Source organism: Excalfactoria chinensis, chromosome 1 (assembly GCF_039878825.1).
Source record: "Excalfactoria chinensis isolate bCotChi1 chromosome 1, bCotChi1.hap2, whole genome shotgun sequence".
NCBI lineage: Eukaryota > Metazoa > Chordata > Aves > Galliformes > Phasianidae > Excalfactoria > Excalfactoria chinensis.
Genome location: NC_092825.1, coordinates 163,942,660 through 163,961,553, shown reverse-complemented (window position 1 = coordinate 163,961,553; position 18,894 = coordinate 163,942,660). Strand labels below are relative to the sequence as shown.

At 39.1% G+C, this 18,894-nt stretch overlaps 1 long non-coding RNA gene across 4 annotated transcripts in view; it reads right to left on the bottom strand.

Annotated features, from left to right (window-relative positions):
- Positions 1-4,976: 4,976 nt before the first annotated feature.
- Positions 4,977-18,894, bottom strand: part of LOC140265568 (uncharacterized) — a 14,724-nt gene continuing 806 nt past the window's right edge. The window contains exons 2-7 of one of the 4 annotated variants that reach the window (XR_011906283.1): positions 13,562-13,665; positions 9,575-9,684; positions 7,994-8,060; positions 7,786-7,856; positions 6,488-6,693; positions 4,977-6,321 (exon numbers count right to left, since the gene is read on the bottom strand). This is a non-coding gene — a long non-coding RNA (uncharacterized lncRNA). Of the gene's footprint in view, positions 6,694-7,785; positions 7,857-7,993; positions 8,061-9,574; positions 9,685-13,561; positions 13,666-18,894 lie in introns of all 4 variants that reach the window. The other 3 variants (XR_011906282.1, XR_011906284.1, XR_011906285.1) reach the window with 3 other exon arrangements.

Sequence of the window (18,894 nt, the reverse complement as noted above, 5' to 3'; positions counted from 1 at the left end):
CGTTGAGGAAGTGTTTGATAGCACATATGTCCAATGTGCATGTAATTTCTCAAGGATTCAAATGCGTATGAGCATCCTCTTTTCATATATAATGGCATCGAGTTTCACTGTGGGCCGCAGCAGTGAGGGCACGCCTTTAGGCTGCTGCGTTCATTTAGCTATGAGTCATTCTGTGTGGAAACAACATAACAGAAACATCCACAAACTAATGAATTGTGAAAGAACTATAACATTTTCCCCCTCGAGCTTCCACCTACTAGTGGAAGTGGAGTGTCACAAATGAAGTTATTATCACTAAATGATTTAGGAACGGAGAAGTTAAGCACTAAATGCCAATCAGCTCTTTTACAAGTCAATCACTTGTTGTAACTGATTTGAAGGAATACCATTCCGTACCAGTCACCTTAGAAAAGATGAGCAGAAAGAGACAGGTAGTGTCCCAACCTTCATTTTTGCAACTACTGCAACTACAGTTGCATACCTCTGTATGGATACTGCAAAGGAGGTTTTTCTTAATCGATTTCATCCTTCAGAATTTGAGGGATGCACCCCTCCTTCCCTCACCCAGAATCTGCTTTAAATACAAACAGCCCAAATAAGTAACCAAACACTTGCCATAAAATGAATCTGAGTGGAGGATCAGCCTGGCAAAACAAATTGGTGAGCAGCCTAACTTCTTCATCCCATATTACTACAATAGCCGATAGAATCATAGCAAAATGATTAAAAAACTACCTGTAAGTCAATCAAAGCAGATAGCTAAGCTTATATTCATCCACCTAGCATGCACGTTCGTTCAGTGCAGCTGGAGGAACCTAGTATGCCCCTTACATTAAAGCTGTTGGTGTGTGTTTTGTATTTTGGCACTGGAATGAGTGCATAGCACTTGGCAGGCTGGATTATCTCTTCCACCCACCTAGAAAGTAAAAATGAGAAGCTGAGTGGTGTAGAAAGGGATCTTACATAGACAGATATTACTGTTAGCTGCTCTTACACCAAATCAATTTCAAATGAGAAGACGGCTCACATTAAGACATTTTCTGAAGAGATTAGAGTGGTTTTAACATATGCACTTCTGTTAGACCTCTGGAGAATCATCTCCCTGTCCACACTCCTCTACGGAACCCAGCTACCAGGCATCCTCCATACTCCTTCTTTCACTATATCTAAGTGAATATACTCTGTTTTAATGAATGCTGCCCTGGGTATCTTTTAGATTATGCAGTGTAAATGAGCATGGTGCAAGTAGATTCCATCAACCAAGCTGGTGCTCCTATCCTATCAATACACACTGCAGTTTTGCACCTCTCCTTGGGTGCCCATACGAGGTACCCTTGTTAGTACAATGCACTTGAGCTGGAGGCTAATGGCCCTGACAGACACACAGCAGACCAAACGCTGTTACCACTCTCAGACATTAACACTGTCAGTTCAATTAATAACTAATCTTCCTACGGACCAACTCAGAAACAATCATAGTTTTCAGAATGGCACGTTAAAACTAAGAGCTTCTCACGTCCAGAAAACCAAAATTTCCACTGACAAGCAGCACGGTGCTAAAAGTTACCTCAGCTCTGAGACTAAAATAAGTTTGGTTGCTGTATAGCACAATGCATACGTACCCAGGACCTCAAAATGTCTTTAAGAGCCATCTTAAGAACTGCTAGCTGTTATCGGAACAGGTCCATTGCAGCAACAGCCACCAGTGGGATTCAAAGAGCAGGAAGAAAAATAGGCACAGATTGTTTGTGACTTTCAAGACTCAGTGTATACACAGCTAAGAGCACAACTGGCTTCAGTGGAAATAAGAATTTTTGCTTGAGGAGTTGCCGGCCTGAGCTATTTTAAAGACTAAAGTTAAAAGGAAACACTTTTATGATACTGGACTCTGGTTACAGTAAAATTTCCACTGGTGTTTTCCTACTTAAGCTCTTTAATTGTGTACACTATTTAAACTGTGCAAAGCTTCCAGCAAAGTAGTACTAGTACAGTAATTTAACGTGCTACTGTTATACTTCTCTTTAATCCACACAAGGATTAAAAGCCTCCAGCTATGATTAATGTGCAAAAAAAAATCATAAATGTTGTCTATCTTCCACACAATTGGGTTGTTTCTTACACTGCCTGCTAGAACAGTTGCACGCGTTGTGGTAAAACATGCCAATGGAGGTCAATTATAACATTTAGTCTATGTATAATAAAAAGTATTTGTGTTGTTTGTTTAATGACAGTTCAAAAATATCCAGTTGTAAATAGTCAGAAATAGGCTCAGAAGCAGAGAGCCATAAATAGCCGCTAATTAATACTTTAAAAAACCCTCATTCATCTAAAAACTTAGTTTCCACATGCAAGAAGTCACTGCTTAGTAAAACTGTGTACATTTTCAGACTGGTGCACAACACAGAGCAATCCTCCAGCTTATCACACCACAGAAGAAACATTTCCATTAAGCGACTGGACACATTTTCAGACAGATTTAAACACACACTGCAGAAAACCGTCACAAATTATGTCATAATTTGTATGCAGATTCTTACCAAAACGACACTGTTTCTGAAGATGCCATATCCAGTTACCCTTAAGATGTCCGCTCACATCCATCATTAGTGCCATGCTCGCTTTGCAGTGAAGCCTCAGAACAGATTTCAGACAACCTACACCTACCAAAATGGTTTCTAGAAAGCAAATTTAAGAGCTGTGAAATGGGGAAAACAAACCAAAACATTTGTCAACAACTGGACATACAGTGCAAACATAGTGTAAATAACATCCCTTCCGAAATGCTCATCGTACACAGTATGTAGGGCTGTAACAAAAGAAAGTTACACCACTTTTCTTCTGAACAGAAGGACGTAAAGATGTTTCAGCATCTGCTCTTTTAAGTCTCCAGTTCATCTACAGAAAGTCTGTAGGAGCAAAACTTGCCTTATCCTGTTAAATCTCATACACATCATCTCATCTCATTAAGGGTGCTCATTTGCCTTCAAGTGATCCCTTCCAAAAAGCTGGACAAGGGAACATTAATCATACTTGAAGACTTATGAATACTGAAGTTCTGTTTTGTCAGAGAGCGCATAAACACAGGACAGTTAAAAGTCCCCCATTAAAACAAACAAACAAAAATAGCAAAGAAAATAAAGTCAGCCAAACAAAAAACTTTCAAAAGCACTCAGGACGGACTTGGGGAATAAAAAGCACGCAGTGTAAAGGGGAATGAAGCAGAAGTTAAGAGGCAGAAAGAGAGTGGCACAGTCAGTGAGCATAGGACAGAGAACAGCTAGTTAAACCTGCTGAATGCTCCCTGAATGGTCAAAGGTCCCTCAGGCTTTCGGCTCCTCCTGTTTCTGTCTCTGTCTCACATTCATTCTTCAGTACTTCCATTCTCAGAGCAGAAAGGTTACACACATTCTCAGTCTTCTCCCTGACATTATTCCCCTGCTTTTAATATGGGAATCAGGATTACTCCCTCATCTGCAGCTTTAAATCAGGAATCGTCTGGATCTGTTTACCATTATCTTAACAGAACATGTGCATGCAGATCATCCTTACTTGCAAGTGATCCAAGTTTAGATATTCTGACTTCAATTATCTTAATTCTTTCTGGGGTAACACATATTGGACAAGCTTCATTTGCACACCAGAAGAGTGAGACAAGACACTGATCTATAAAACAGCAGTGAAAGTTTGGTCAGGATACATAAAACATTTTGTTCCATACCAAACAACAGAGTGAAGCCAGGATTCAGAGGGGCAGATGATCTGTAGGCTCTGGTACACACAGCCAGATGGAAAATTCTAACCATTCAAACTAAACTGTATTTTAGTATAAACTGGGTAGAGCAGTAGGGTTGTTTCAGAGATGAAGGCGCATTGTTATCATCAAACCACTCATCACCTGTGCTTTCTAGAATATAAGCACATGTGTGTAACAGGTAAGTTTGCCATAAAGACAAACTGAAGACACAAAACTAAAGGACACAACCTTTAATGGAGCTCCGCGAATAAGAGCAAAGGAACTAGAATGAAGTCATCTACTTCTGCTATAAGGTCTCACTCATGTAGTTCAGAAAGGCATAGCAAACTGCACCATAATTAAAAACATTCTCTGGAATTGGGCCAGCCCTCCTAGGTTGTTCCCTTCTATTTGGAAACAAGCAACCAATATATACTTTTATACCGATACAGCTCTATTCACACTAGGCGGAGAGAAGACTGTTATTTTAATTATGCCAATATAGATAAAGTAGCAAAATATCTGATAGAGTCTTGAATAGAGTACATTTGCCTATTGCAAGATAGCTGCAATATTCCCAGTGCAGGCAAAGCTTTAGAGTACTAATTCTCAACATAAAAAATAATCCCTGCTGTGTAATTCCCAGAACATCATCAACCTTTGAAATGTTAATGGAATTACTAGAGACAAACCACACTTTGAATTTCTGCCAGATTCTGACAAGTTCAGCTGACAAGAGTGTTCTGCATGCCACTAAGGTGCCACTATTCTTTTCATAATACCTTTCCATGTTTAACTAACTTTTTTTGGGGGGGGAGTAAAATGCTGCAATATTGCTTAATTCTGGGACAAACACTGGATCCCAAGCGTGAGCTCTGCTTTGAAAAATACATATAAAGCAATCACTCCTCCTCAGCCGGACCACAGCATTGGAAATGACCACTTATCTCTGCCTGCTGATGACAACAACAGGCAGTAGTTATTCAACAAAATCCCTTCAGTTCAGCCACACAATACTATTTCCACCGCTAATTTCTTTGGTTGTTTTAAACATCTGCAAATTCAGGCTGTGCTATGAAAAACAAACAGCCCTTTTGCTTCTAAAGGAACAAAGTTTAGCTACTTCCACAAGGAGCAAATAGCATGGTCTTGTTTATTACTTTAAATACACGTTACCCTTAGGTCTCTAAGGATTGGATCTCACAGCTGACTGAGTTAAAAGACCAGAATCACCTGATAAAACAACACATTTTCTTGCTTATTTATGATTTATATTACAACAACTTTCAAAACAGATTCAAGATAAATGCAGATTTGCAGGACAAAAATTCAGTGATTTATTCAAGCTGAAGTTACAGTGTTCAAATCTAAAAAATTTACCTAATGTTTCCATAAACCAGGCAAACTGCATAAAGCAGGAAGGCATGTTTTTGTCTCCCTATCTGATAAGTGCCTGTTTAATATGACCAACATCTGCAGAACTGAATGGCCCAATAACAAGTTAGTCCACAGCAAGTTGCCATGAAAGACAGGCTCTCTAAACCAGGATGAAAGAGAAGGTAGTATCAGAAACAGATCGGACTCTGGAGTGAACAGCCTCACTTGATGTTCAGGAACAAATAGGTATGTGTCAGGGCAGACAGAGCTTAAAACATTGTGAATGTCTTCACCGGCAAACTAGAGAGTAACTAAATACCAGCAACAATCATGAAAATAACGGTAGAACTTAGCAAAAAGATGCTTCCAACCACAGCCTTTAACAAACCAAAGCACAGAGCACTTCATCTATCTACAAACTGAAATACATTGCCCATGAATTTAAGACTGTCTTCATCTGAAGCACAAGGCCTTTCAAGGCATCTGAAGTCTCAGTGCCAGGTTTCTGCTGTACTTACAGTGCTGCACACAGTAATATTCATATTGCTGACTATCCCTCCTTGGAGTGCTGATCAAAGTCCTCATTTGATGCCAAGTACAGTGTTTCTATCTTGGAAGATGGCGTTCCATAACTTGGTCTGTAACCCAAGAAAACGTATCCTCTTCCTGACCTACAGTATATTCCTCAATAGTTCTTTCCTTCTGCTGTGCTTCAACCTCTAACTATTTTTGCAAGTGGCATGGTACTTCAGACTAACTCCACAGAGCCTTAGGGTCTGTGGAGCAATCAGGAACCTGCACTGCCTATTACCCATACAATTACCCATTCCATAGCAGGATAACAAAGTCCATTTTTCAAGACACTGTGCAGTCTTCATAACCTCTTCTTGGCAAGCACACCAGGAATGAGATGTCCTCTTTTAAGACCCTGAAACTCCCATAGTCAGACTTCAGATAAGGAAAACCAGTCTTCTCTGAAAACTTAACCATCCAGTTCAATATGACAGCATTAATATGGTGAGATCCAAGAGGGGAGTATATAAGCTGGATGCTGACGATCAGGACACCTTTCTGTTCTTAAAACATCATAATGTTGGGAACACAAACCTTCACAGTGTGTTGTGTGGTATCCAGTACTGTTGTCACTGGGCATCTCACCTCAGGGCTTCACATCAGATCTCACAGCCAGCGACTTTGCTATCATTAGCACACTAAGTTAACAGTATAAGCATAGTATCAGAACTGTATATATGACTCGTGCATAGCTCTTTCTGTGCCCAACACACTGATGTATAAATACTGTAGAATATCTTTGTCCCATTTCTCTTTGGAAAACAATTAGCTTCCTCTCCCCTTTCTCAGAGAAACTTCTCTTACCTTGATCTTGAGGCTTGCGATACAGGAGCTTCACTCGAGTTAAATGTTTTTAAAAGATAATGTGTATTTCTTTGGCCCGTTATGAACTCTTTTTCTTAAAACATTCTCCTTTTTTTATTCTTCATTTCAAAATCCTTATCTTTTAAAGCATCTTTCTGGTCTTGAAGAAAGCAAGGAAGTAAGTCTGTAGCTGAAATTGAGTAAACCTTGAATAAACAAATGCCCAAACCATTAATGATTTAAACAATTTCATAACATTAAAAAAGCACATCATGTGACCATGGCACACTCAGCTCCTCTCCAAGTTCCCTGCCTCTACTAATGCAGTAGCTGCATCTGCTTCACTACTGTACTTTACAAGAGTGGAAATAAAAGTAAAGTAGCACCAATTCCAGGTAACTTTACGGCTCTGGTTACAAACTACATTGGGCTGTTGGAACTCAAACAACTGAGCTACCTAGAGAAAGTGGGGACCAGTAGGAGCAGGAAACAAATCAAGTTAATTCCATGATCTGAACACAGCCCCTAACACTTATTCCAATAGAGAAGCTATTATTTCTAAGTTACGCATGCATTACCAAGACATCTCTATCTTTGCAAAATGGAAATTGCAGTAGCAGAACTAGAATCTTACTCTTGGCTATGCGTTGAAAAACAAGATAAAAATCACTGTGAGTGGAACTAGAGACTCATGTTCTGTGGTGGTAAAGAAGATGTCTTTAGAAACAGTAGTTTTGAATCATTAGATAATTGTATAATGCTCCAACTAGAACTAATAGACCTCTCACCGGTATAAGCATATCTATTTTGAATGTAAGAAGAAAACCTTTACAGTTTAAGTTGCACCCTTTGCTTCCTAATGATCACAGTTCAGACAAGAAGAAAGCCTTCAGATCCTCCTCCAAAGAAGTTATTTACCTGAGCTGCAGCCTGAGAGTCCACAGTAGTCAGTCTGTTCTGAGATTCTCATCCCACTGAATGTCAAAGCCCCAGCATTTCAAGGATGGGATTTCAAAATTACTTAGTGATGACTTAACTTTGTCTCACTAAAGATAAACCACCCTTTATTCCCACTCAGGTCAGCTCACTGATTTCACTGAAAACACATTTAGAAAGCAGAGCTGGATACTTTCAGAAATTCCACCCATGTAATAAAAACCAACAGGCAGGAACTGATATAAACCATTTAAGACTTCACAAAGCATAATAAATCAAGTATTTCTGTATATTTGCATTCATTACAAGTCACTGAAATTACTTTTAACTGCTTCTTGAAATAAAAATCTCAAGTGCCTTACCTTCTGATTCCTTAGATGCAGCATTCTGTTTGCTCTTTGAAGAAAAAACAGTTCCATCCAAGTATGGGAGGCTGTGCAAAGAATAATAGCCCCGTTCAGTGATTTAGGGGAAAAACATACTTATTTCTCTCAATATCTGCATTTTAGACATCATAAGCATCATTACACAATAACACTGAACTTGGCTTAGGCTTTACTTTTGGCCCACCTTTGTTTTCTGCAATGCTGTGCTCAATAGCAGTTCAGCTTCACGCACAGCCAGCATCTATTCTCACCTATACAAAAACCTAATCAGCTTAAGAATATTGCTCTTTGCATATATAAAAACTGAAAGACAGATGCATCATTCCCCCATTTCTTATAATTCTGTGCCATTTACACAAGAAAAGTATTTTGAAAATGATACATAGTTCAATTCATTCATGTTACAGAGCACAATCATACATTTTAGGAACAGTCTCCAAAATGATTCTTTTTTTTTCCTTGTGATGATTCCACTGAAATGCATTTCAACTTTTTAGAACTTTACTGAAACAACCTAATTTTCACTGGTTTTGACCACAGCTGGAGTACCCTACCAAGAGTTCAAATGCATTTCTTAACTAGATTCTGGTGTTTAATTATCCGTTCCACTTACTTAAAACAGTATCTTCACGCTGTAAGTTTGAGGAGACTAAAGCAAAGGCTTACATTAAAAGCACTGCCCTTTTTTATGTCACTGAAGTTCTGAGGAAGAAGCACTGTCCCAGGACGATGCTGATAAGCACAATCAAATATGTGCATAAAAAAACACCGAACAGAAGCTTCTGTTTCTGGACCCAAAATAAATGATAGTAGTAAATGAAAAAAATATATTAGTACTTCTCGTTCTGTGGACTTTTAGCAAGACAAATGGTATTGTGTATATATTTATAGATATACATATATAAAACATTTTTACCAATGCAAGGGATCCAGTAAAAAGCATTAAAGCAGAAAAGTGTCATGAAAATGGTCTGTATTTGTGTGCACCACTGACAAGCCTGACAAACTGTACTGTGTCTTACTGATAAACATGGCTTGGTTTTCTTTGCAAATTCTCTCTTGTTTGACTAATGGTTGGAAGACCAAGCCTATAGCCAGCTAAACCTCTGCAGCTTGCAGTAAGAGCACAAGAAAATAAATTCAAGTATATACTTAAATATGTATTTATGATTATTTTGTTATTCTACTGCTAGCACATTTACTGGAGCTACACTGCCAACATTTCCCATAAAGAGAATGGCTGTAAAGCAGCTTCTACTGTGAAGTCGTTATTATGTTATTAAAATAATTGGATGGCTAGAAAAAACAAACAAATAGACAACACCCACAATGTAAAATTATATCCTGAGCCAATGTTACCACGTCAAAATGTAAGGATCCATTTTAACTAATTATTAACACTTACATCATAACCACAACTGTTCGTGGCTCTGCAAAATAATTAATCCCAAATATAAAGAAGCCCAACTCTGAAAAAGAACACTTAGCAAAAGGGAATTGTGTCATTATAATCACCACAATCTCCATCCTCACAAACCGCTCCAGAGATCAGGAATTATCCCAAAATAATTTTCAAGACAAAAAACTTCCCTCTACACATCTCGTAGGCATACATGCTACAGCACATGCCTTTTCATTTCAGGATACCTCGTGTCAAATGACCAACATGAAGGCTGACAGGCTCTGACATGGCAATGCACGTATGCTAATTTTAATGGAACGCCAGCAGACCTACATTTTAAAATAGCAAAGAGAAAACACTTACCTGAACTTGGCAAGGCACCTCTTAGCTGCATCAACGCTATTGCACAAATGAGGACTCTTCCTTGCAAACACATCAGCTCTCTTCAGATCATTATTCTGTGGCACAGGCTCCTCCAAATGGCAGAATGAATGTATTGCCATTATTAAGCGTTTAGAGATAACCCGAAGAAAATAAACCGAAAGCAAGAAATACAGCAAGTATTATTTTAATTATGTAAGCTGCAAAGACTTTACTTACTTGGCAAGAACTTGTTATTTATCAACAGCGTTCAAAACCAACCAGAGGATGCACAAACACACCGATTGGTAACGTAAGCATCGATGGCTTTTGCAATGAAACCAGATGGGAAGATCATTTCAGTAAGCTTGACTAAGTAAGGATCTTTCATTTAAAGCTACTATGGAGCATCACTAAAATAAATTTTTAAGCTGCTTCATTCACAGTGGGCACTTCTTAAACATATTTTTACATGGGAACTTTAAGTGTCTTTTTGCAACATTTACTTGTAATTTAGAAATCTCTTCAAGTAGTTCAGTCATCCCTTCCACTGAGAGTTATTTTGTGACTGCAAATACTGAATGACACCTACCATTATTATGCTAATATATCTTTCTTCAGAAGACTGCTCTCAAGTCCTTCACAACTTTCTCTAATTTCACCAAATGCACATAGACTTTTACTTTGGATGCTTATTTAAAGACAAAATTAATCACTTCTACTATAGAATCTTGAGGCATAACTTGATGAACCCCTATTTTGGTTAGAAGTGCCAAACAGATGACCTTCCTGCTGCTCATCTGTTCAGACAGGTAAAACAGATGAGACAAATGTTGTTTAACGTGCCTTCCTAAGTTCTGCCTGACCCTTCATAACTAAGTCCACTACCTGACTACAACTTCGTGAAAGAGAAAGCAAAAAGCAATTACAGTTTTTCATGTGTTCAGAGATGTCAGAATTCCATGTGCTGAACAATCAAACACAAGAGAAGAGCCACAAACTGCCCAAACTGACTAAAGGCTGCAGCACTTACCGACGTTATTAAAAAAGTAATACAGACATAACAGAAACAGCTTATAAACATCCCAGCAGCAGCTGGTACCTCTAAGGTATACAGCTATATAGGAAACTAGGCTCTATTAGATCATGTGCTCACAGAACTCCATGACTGTATTCAGGTATTCAGTATTTACATCAGTTAGCTTGGCATTAAAACATGATTCCTTGGCCTGCAAATTCCAGATGTGCTCAGTTTTAGAAGAGCAGCACATACACCAACAGACAGTTCCCAGTCTTCTGGCACAGCATCACTTCCTAAGCAGAGGCATTCTTAGCAGCTCAGCCACTTCATTCTCTGGAACCATTGGAGGAACTGCATGTAGTCCTTGTGACTGAGTGGTCTTGAGCATTTGCACATTCAATCTTCTGATTCTCAAATTCAATTATCAGATAATGCCCAACTACACTGTCTGAAAAGAACAAAATGTTCACAACGTTCTTTGTAGCAAAGAGTAACGTAAGAATTTTTCTCAGCTCCTTCATAACACCTTTTATTCCTTTTAATTTGCTTTCTATAGTTCCTATAGTCCAGGAGGCCTGTCTAGTCCTTAATACTACTGACATCAGCTGATACCTTAGACTCTTTTCTTTTTTAATAAAAACATACAAGCAACCAAGTTCTTCCCTGAAATACACTGCAGTAAGACAGGACAACAATCACATGTGGATATTTAATATATTTGGAAGGGTCAAATGTTGTACAAAAGTATTTCCAGTCACGGGCATGAGAAAGTGATTTGGCTTTTTGCAGGGGGTCATTCTGGGACTTCCTCACTTATCACCAGTGTCTTAGATAAAGGGCAGATGTGGCACTGAGGGACACGATTTGGTGGGTATGGTCAACAGTGATGGGTCAACTTGGACTGGATGATCTTAGTGATCTTTTCCAACCTCGATTCTAGGATTACAAGAATTAATTTACAACAGTAAGTGGTAACAGGTGAAAGAAGTATCAGTAGGTACATATTTTATCCAAAAAAAGAAAGGAAATCTGGATGAGTTCCCCATACATCTTAACGAGAAGGATCACACTACCATCAGTCAAAACAGTTTCTTAAATAATGAAAAAGCATTCATCTTGAAACTCATTCAACACATATTGTTTATTCAACTCAACCAGCTGTGGCAGCATCTATGGATATTCAGGATGTACACAGTATAATCTCACAGAGTGCTGTTTGTTTGATAGTTTTTGAATGCAGAAATTCCTTTTTGTGTGCAAAGTCCTTGCTTTGGAAGTTTTTGGGGCCTCAAACCTTTCTTTCTCAGACTGCTGACCTGCACTGATGGCTTTGTACAGCAGCCTCAGTGCCAGCAGTACCTGAAACAGTCAGTCTTGAGCCCATTTACACAGTTCAGTTGCAAATGGAAGCACTGCATTTGCCTGCACTATACTCTGACTAGTACCAGAACCACAACCAAATCAATTGTATGCTAAGAATATAAAACTATATAAAGAATTCAATGAAATACACAAAAAGGCTTTTTTTTTATATATATATACTGTTATAAATCTTAAAACTTGGGTCAAATTTGTATCTCTGTGCTACAATATGACAGAATAAGTAAAATGAATTGCAACATCTGGATAGGGCGTAGCTTATTTAATTAATATGCCCTTTTATAAATTAAATATCTATTTTCACAATACAAGTGTGATAATCATAAAATTCTCATTGCAACTGACCTCAGAAGCAATCTAGTTGAACTTTCTGCTCAAAGCAGCACTAATATATGAATACTCATTAATGACAGGTCGTACTCTTGACCTTACAGACCACTAATCACATGTAATCCTTAATGAAATGCATTCAACGGCCTTTGAGGGCATTACTTATCTGAAGAAGGATTTGTAAGACCAGCTATTTGCCACACTTTGTTTCTAACCACGGTGTACCACAGTATCTCCCAGCTAGGCCTGTGAACATCATCACACTTCAACAATCAACATTTTGTAGGCAGATACTGATTTGAGAGCAATTTAGGAACTGGGCATGCCATACATGATGGTGGTATACAAGAGCAGGATGGAGTGAAGTAGGGATGATAAACTAGTTAAGTGAGGCAGGAAGCACAGAGCTGAGTTCTGCCTTCAGAAACGAGCCATAGGTTGAAGAACATAGGATAGAAAAATTAACACCACTGGCATCAACTGTCCCCCATCCACCCATATCAATGGCCAAACTCCAGTATAACAAGTTTGTGAATCAGTGCTTTAGTACAGTGATTTTATTACATTCCTCTATTTTTATTCTGATAGGGATCTCCATTTTGGATTTGTATTCCATTTTATATCTTTTTTTTCCCCATGCAAGAAAACGTGACTTAATATGGCATAGCAGTGCTAGTCAAAAAAAAACCCACCAAGAACAACAACAAATAACACAGAAATGATGTAAATGTAAAAAGTTGAAATATATTATAAAGCACAATTACCCAACAATGCAATTACAAAAGAAATGCGTATTAATTCAGTAACGCCCCTCTGCTCTAAAACATGAAATACAGTAACAGTTTATTTACACTGCACAGTGATGCATGAACTCTGCCAAGCTAATTAAACATGAAAAAAACCTCATATTTTAAGATTTTAGGTATTTATATTAGCAGGTAACAAATAACTTCAGATATTAATAAAACATCATTAAAATTAAGTTTATATAATGGAGAGAGAACTGAAGATCTTTCTTTGGTAGGTATTCCATGAAGCCTATTTTACTCTTACATACCTGCAGAAAAAAAGTTAAATCCACACCTTGACATAGAACTTTCCTGCCAGCGTACCACCGCATTAACCACTCAATTAGGAAAGGGAGATGCTTGAAAACAATGCAGGCAGGAAGCTACTGCAAAACTTTAAAGCACCCGCAGCATCAACTAAAATCTGGCAACCTTTTGTGCAGCAGAACACAAATCAGACTGAGCACTGACCTGGTCTGGGAGTTCTGATGCAGGAAAGAAGCTCCAGCACTGACTGCATACATGAGAGGCCCCAGTCACTGAACAGCAAGAGACAGGCGTCAAGCCAGCTAAAGCTGAAAATGAGAGGCAGGACACATCCACAGAGTGAGAAAATACTTTCAACAGCAGAATTCCTACCTTGGATATCTTCATTCCATATTTCTGTCAAAAACAATTGATTTTTTTTTTTCTGATTAATAAAGATGAACAATTGATTCTACAAAATATTAGAAGATCCTTTTTAATGCCAAATTATACTGCTCTTCTATTTTAGAAAGTGAAAATTCACTAGAGAATACCTGCTTCAACAAAAACAACTGCATTTGCACATTACTGGTAATCCTGCGTATTATTAGACAGGAAGCTCGCGGCCTGAACACCACCAACTGTCCTGGCAACTTGAGGAGAAAAGGAGCAACCAAGGAGATGCTTTTGTGATATCACATGAAGACCCATCTGTGCAAATGTTGTTAGATGCTGTTGCCACATAAAAAACACATTAGGAAACGGTTGCTTCTGAGTTTTGGCCAAAGTGCAAAACCACCCTCTTGACAACTTTGACTAGAGAACGAAACAATAGATCTGAGAGTTGGTTATGCTGCATTGTACACAGAGGACAACAACAGTGTAAAGATGACATGATATCAGCACACCTCAAGAACCCCCCCATTAGCACACAACGGGCTACATAAAAACCAGCAGTTCATCTGGTTGATACCATTTTTGCTAAAAGGAAGAAGCACTGTCAGGCGGAAAGGGGAAATTACAGCCACCTCCTTCTATTCTAAAGGCAAAGGTAAAAATTATGCTTTACATTTTTTTTCCTTCCTCCTCATTTCTGTCCCACATACAAGCAGAAGAGGAGCCAAGAGTTAGAAAAAAAACACTCCACAACCAATCTGGGAATTTATCCATTCATTTATTTGAGAAGGATAATGGTCTTCAGGATTAAAATGTTTGGGTTTTGAGGGTGAGGAACCACACGTATTACAGCAACCAGCATAACAAAACTCAACCGCAATGTGGCCTTTAAGCACCATCACAAAATGAAACAGATACGTAAGTACTCTGTCCAGCACTTCATAAGGACTGATTGTTTTCAGTTTGATTAACCCCACCTAAAGGAATTCAGATTCATCGGCTGTTTCTAAGCGCGCATTAACACTACACCTAGTGCTTCATTTTTAAACTGAAACCTCAGGAAAACCTACAATCCAAAAAATGAGGGGACAATCCAAACTCAGGAAAGGTTTTGCTCACATCCAGATGTGAGATCACATACAATTAGCCCCAGCAAGCTTAAAATAAGGCATGCAGTTGCTGGCAATGCAAGACAAATGAGATGGGAAAACTATATTTAATTCCTCGAGAATAAGCTTTCTGGGCATTTATAAAGCTGGAAAGCTGATCTGCTCATGCATAATGTCAGTAGCTATAACACTGCAGCACCTTGACATGGGATGCTTTTTGAAATTATTTGTAGGGGGCAAAAAATTCAAGGTTAAATAAGACGACCAGAAGATAATGGCTGCCAAAATCTACCTAAATTTTAGCACAAGTGTCTAAAAGTACTGCTGGGAAAAGTCTCCAACGGACAAGTAATCTTCACTGTACTGCTATCATCTGAACCAAGACATGCTGGCAAGATACTCAGAAACCTGCCGAGAGTCAGAAGGGCTTGACTTTACAATACATTTGATTATTGCATGTTTTCAAGAAATCAAAACAGGAGACTCCCAAAGTAACTCCCAAAGTAACTTGGAAAACAGAATGAAAGAATTGGGCACTTTTTGAGAGTGGTACATCACAGCCAACCCTGCGTGCTGGCACGGGTATGGTTTGGAGTTGATTTCCCTTTGACCAATACAGAGAAAAGAGAAGAAACCTTTCAAGCAGCGTCATTCCCATTTGCCTTCGGTAAAACACTGCCTTCCCACTCTATTGCTGAAAAGCACCACTTTCAAAACTCGTGAATCACCTTCCTGATACAATCAATGTCTTGGCATTCTGTCACAAGTCAATCACTTAAAAATACAATCACAGCTAAGAGAAATTACACCTTAGAAAGCTCAGACTTTTGTGCAGAACAGAAAACCAGTACAAAACCTGAGCTCAGAGACCCAAATAAAACCTGCTTGCAGGAGAAATATCTGTTACACACATACAACCCCAAACATCAACAGTATGAGACTAAAAGCCAACACATCTTATTTGAACACACACACACACACACACAAAACCCTGGAGGCATTCAAGGCCAGGCTGGATGTGGCTCTGGGAAGCCTGGTCTGGTGGCTGGTGATCCCACACATGCAGGAGGGTTGAGACTCAATGATCATTGTGGTCCTTTTCAACCCAGACCATTCCATGATTCTATGAAATATTACCTATGGTTTTTTTCTTCCAATTTATTTCAGAACACTTTGCTTGAATAAACTTTCTTTTTAAATTATTTTTATTTTGAACTTCATTTAACCAATACAACCCCAAACTTCCACATCATTTTTGAAGTTCTCACTGTTATAAATGTGTTGACCAAGATCTTTGTGCTTACCAAAACCCAAAATCACTTAGACTGTTATATTACCTCATGTTGGGTCCAAGACAATTCCTTATGCGAGCATTAAAATATTTGTAATACTTAATTCTGACTTGCACTAAGAGTTAGCAACCCCATCATGCACTGTGTTCAATTTTGGGCCCCTCACTGCAAGAAAGACAGGGAGTGTGTCCAGAGAAGGGCAATGAAGCTGTGAGGAGTCTGGAACATGGGTCTGATGGGGAGCAGCTGAGGGAGCTGGGATGGTTTAGTCTGGAGAAGAGAAGGCTCAGGGGAGACCTCATTGTACTCTACAACTTCCTGAGGGGAGGTTGTAAGGAGCTGGGGGTCAACCTCTCATATAACCAGTGATAGGATGAGAGGGAATGGCTTCAAGTGGCACTACAGGAGGTTCAGTCTGGATGTTAGGAAATACTCTGAAATAGTGATCAGGTGCTGGAACGGGCTGCCCAGGAAGGTGATGGAGTCACCAACCCTGGAGGTGTTCAAGAAACGTTTGGACGTTGTGTTGAAGGACATGGCTTAGTGAGAACTATTAATGGTGGGTAGATGGCTGGACTGGATGATCTTGCAGGTCTTCTCCAATTTTGGGTATTCTATGAGTCTATGATGGATGCACATAACCAAGCCATAGGGGTAGCATTCTATGGACAGAGATCACAACTGGAAAACATCACTGGTTTCATGATGTCAAAACTACACTGCATCAGGATACACTGAAAGCAATCCAGTTCTGAAAATCCCAAAGCTACCGAGTTTTGATTACTGCTCCATATTGTGTTAAGAGTCTGAAACCTACAAGCCATAGGACAGGGAGATAAAGTAACTCAAAGAGCACAACGAAAACTAAGAAAATGTGCTTAAGGTGCTCAATTTAAGATAGTTTCTCCCTCTGCTACAATGTAAAGATGCTCCTGTTAAGGATAACAAAGTAAGAGCTGGGGTAGGGAAAAAATAATCTAAAAAACAAAACAAAACACCTTTAACTCCGAGCAGCAAATAGATTTCTCCTCTTTGTCAAGGTTACGCGTTGTAGTAGGGAAACAATATAGCATTTATTTTCCAAAGGTGAGGGGAAAAAGTCTTAAGGATACCTTACAAAGGGTTTCCAATGCAGAGGAAAGGATTTAAACAGGTCAGCAGGTGAGCAGATGAATCCAACCTCACGTTTTGGCTACTGACTTCATAAGGATCTTCCTTTCTCCAGTTACAATAACAGAATGCAACAGCCAAGGTATGCCGTGTGTGTACATACCAACATCAGTAATGCTAGCAGCAGTGCAAGAACCTAACTTGTGGACTTGAAGTTAGTCATGAGATTTACAATCACAGTAATCTTGACTTTTAATACACAACAACTCAAAATTCACTCATCAAATTGCAATCGTCAGGACTGTAAACTCATACTATACGTATACTACAATATTAATCATGTATTTAAGCATTAAACGGGGGGGGGGAAAAAGAGGCATACATACAGTCAATCAATCACTGTATCATTCTTACATTCTCAAAAAGGCATCTCGTGTGTTTAACTTGTAACTTTCTATGGTTTTGATGAGAGAAGAGCGCAGTACAAACAAACCCTGAAAAACAAAACCTTTCAAGCAGCAGCTTTCAGTTGGTATCTCCCACTCTACATCCAGTTTCTCAGGGACCCATCAGCCTTGCAATGACAATCTGGTTAGAAGCACGCAGCCAACGGGTACGTCATTTGCATGCGAAAATATTTTTAGAAGACACACATGAACGGCACATGTTCTCATCCTGAGAGCAATCTGCTATCGATACAACCAGAATGTTACATCCCCAAAGTTCAGAGTTAATTTCCAGATAATTATTCCATTCGCTCTCTTGAAATCACAATGTATATCAGATCTCACACAGCATGCTAAACTGCACTTGAAATTTCTACTCTTCCCGTTTTAACAAGAGCCAGTTGAAGAAGGTGAAGATGGAAATGAATAAAACCAGAAATAAGCCACATGCTCATTGTGCATTGTTAGTTAACTGAAACTAAACCAAATTTAGACAGACTGACACAACACGGAAACAATACCCGAATGAACAGCAAGTCCAACTAGATCCCAGTCATTACCAGTCCACATCTGGAACATCTAAACCAATTCCTGGTGGTTCTGGAGTTTGCACCGCACAGTAACTATTACTTCAGTGCTGCTTTGTTCAGGTCGAACAAAGTTCTATTGCATTGCGAACTGAAAACCGTCTGTTTCTTCCCTCTGCCAACACACAAACTCTTCCCCACATAGACGGGAAACCCCCTGGTTATATGCAGAAACTCAGCTCTGGATGCTTTCCTCAGCCCAAGCTTGCCTTGATTTGACTTGGACGTCTGGGAGGAACAGAAACAAACACCAGGAAATTACTCCGTGGCACTTCACAGCACGTATCAAATACCCCAGATAGAAGTTAATTTATCAGAAATTAAATTTACCAGGGGAACAAAACCAAATGAACAACGAGAACAAAGAAAAAAACCAACCACCAAGCGCAAACAACAACAGCCCTCAGGAACAGGCAGGCATCAGCTGGCTTTAAAGCCTCAGCAACATCAAGTCATCATTTCTTATTGCTCAGAGAACCAGAATCCACACTGGAGCTTTTTCAAAGTCAATCCAGACTAACAAGTGGGGGTAAAAAGTCACCTTAATCCTTCTGAAGCACACACACACACCAAGGGCTTTTACCAGACGATGCTGGGCAGCACACAAGTGAAATGACA